The following is a 2824-nucleotide window of genomic DNA, read 5'->3' as shown; positions in this document are numbered from 1 at the left end:
TATGATTCTATAAAGAAAGAAAAATCAAGGAGTGTTTTTCCAATCTGCATCTATCAAATGGGTTTAATTTTTAGTATAAGAGTTTTTTTTTTATATTATTAGATAATAAAATTAGGGTGTTTGGCCTAACTTAAATTTAGCGGAGTCAACTATTAGGAGCTATTTAGGACGCTGAGTTGAGATATGATATCTGAAGTTCATATGTCTGTGGAGTTCATACGTCTGTGTTTAGGGTGTAGAGTTGAGTTCATATGTCTGGGGTATTTGATGCAGTTTTTTTAACACCAAATAATCTGCTTTTATGATTACTATTTTTGTTTTGAAACTTTTTTATTCGATAATTCTAACTATCTTTGTTTGAATAAAATATGGATTGCAATTTTTTCTTTTAATTTTTAAATCTTTTCTTTCTTTCTTTCTTTCATTTTTGGGCAATGAACAACAATTAACTCATTACATTTCTTGTAAAAATATGGTTAAATAAAATGAAAAACCAAAGAGAAATCAAAACTTTTGATTCCTAGTTTTTTCTTCATGAATTTCATTATTATCTTTTTCTTCTTCTTTTTCTTCTTGTTATTACTCTATATGTTTACTCTATAATGAGTTTTCTTTCAGTTAAAACCCCTTATCATCTTAGCAACCAATGGAATGTCACCACATTTCTTCAACAATTTCACTTTCAATTCCTCTAAATTTGGAGGAATAGAACAAATCTCTATTTTTCACTAGTTATTGCTAGAAAATTTTCCAGGAATTTTTTCTTGCAATTTATTTCTTTTAATTTTTAAATCTTTTCTTTCTTTCTTTCTTTCTTTATTTTTTGGCAATGAACAACAATTAACTCATTACATTTCTTGCAAAAAACATGGTTAAATAAAATGAGAAACCAAAGAGAAATCAAAACTTTTTTATTCCTAATTTCTTCTTCTTCTGCTTCTTCTCCTTCTTCTTCTGCTTCTTCTTCTGTTTCTTCTTCTGCTTCTGCTTCTTCTTCTTCTGCTACTGCTTCTCCTTCTCCTCCTTCTCCTCCTCCTCCTCCTCCTCTATCATCATCATCTTAGCAACCAACCAATGGAATGTCACCACATTTCTTCAACAATTTCACTTTCAATTCTTCTAAATTTGGAGGATCATCACAAAACAAATCTCTATTTTTCACTAATTCTTGCTAGAAAATGTTCCAAGAATTCTTTTTTATTTTTTTGTTATATATAACATACTTTTCAACTACACATACTTTTCGTCTAAATATTCTTAACACTCTTTTTTATCTTAATTCAATTAACTAAAATATTTTTTTACAAATTTTTACGTATATATATTGTAGTTAAATGTAGGCAAAATACTATTATTTAGATAATCAATACCTCTACAATATACTTTAACAGTCATCGGTCTTATAATAATCGAAAGTGATTGTCAAAGTTGATTATTGAAAATAATTTTTGTTGGAGTTTGTAGTCGGAGGTGGTTGTTGGTCGCATGAAGGTGGTATTGGAGTTAGTTGTCGTAGTTTGTCATCAGAGGTGGCTTTCAAAGTTCGGAATTGGTCAGGTAAAGATGGTCGTCAAAATTGTTAATCAAAGATGATTTTTGTTGGAGTTGTAGTCAGAGATGATTGTCAGAGCCCAAAGTTAGTTGCATGAAGTTGGTATTAGAGCTGGTTGCCTAAGTTTGTTGTCGGAGCTGGTTGTCGAAGCCCTGAGTTGACCGTCCGAGTTGCTCGTTCAAAGATGATCATCGAAGGTGATTTTCATCGTAGTTTATAGTCGGCGGTGGTTGTCAGAACGTATGAAGATGGTTGTTGGAGTTGGTTATTGGAGTTTGTTGTCAAAACCTGAAATTGGTCGTCGAAGTTGGGTCACCAAAGGTGGTTTTCGGAGTCCGAAATTGGTTATCAGAGTTAGTCGCGCGAAGGTTGTCAGAGCTTGAAGTTGGTCGTTGGAGCTGCCATCGGAGATGGTTGTCGAAGTCGGATTTCGTCATCGGAGTTATCATCGGAGGTGGTTGTTGGAGCCCAGAGTTGGTCATCGGAGTATTCATCGAAGGTGGTTTTTGGAACTTGGAGTTAGTTCCCATAGTGTGACAATGGTCGATGAGTGGGCAATGAAAACATTGAAAGAAGGGAGAGTTAGGGTGAGTTGGGGTGAGTTGGTAAAATATACCAACTGAACTCTACCAACATTTAAAGTTATTGACCAAAAAATGAGTTGGTATAATATACCAACTCAACTCGACTCATATTGGTGAGACAAACACCCCTTACATGTTTGAGGCTCCAAATATGATAATAATATTTGTAACTATTCATAACCTATAACTATCTATCTAGTACTATTTGAAATTCTTCATTACAGTGCTTACTATTTCCTACCAATCCTCTTTCTCCCTCTTTATTATCGTATTTAATCTACCTTCCAAAATAACATTTCCATCGACGTAGCATGCATGGGCAGGAATCACGTTAGTCATTTTGTGTCGGCAAAAGTTTTACCGACAGCCTTTTTCCCGCATTTTTCCCATGCTTAAAACGTTGGCAGAGCTTCTGCCAACATATTTTTTAACATCTATGAACATTTTTTTTTCTTTTTGTGTCGACAAAGACTAAAATTCTTATAGTGTAACTTAGATTAAAATAGTCTGTACCACAAATACATACTATATTATTACAAACAGACTATAATAATTAGCTCGCTTAATTGTTAATAGTGGTAGTAATGAAATTTATATCCTCATCCTATGGGGTACTTTTAAGGTCAATTCAAACCTATTTAATTAGTAGATGGCTAGATTTTTCATAACTCAATCACTGAGTTCAAAT

The sequence above is a fragment of the Benincasa hispida genome, chromosome 11 (genome assembly GCF_009727055.1).
Source record: "Benincasa hispida cultivar B227 chromosome 11, ASM972705v1, whole genome shotgun sequence".
Lineage (NCBI taxonomy): Eukaryota > Viridiplantae > Streptophyta > Magnoliopsida > Cucurbitales > Cucurbitaceae > Benincasa > Benincasa hispida.
This window is presented reverse-complemented; position numbering follows the sequence as displayed.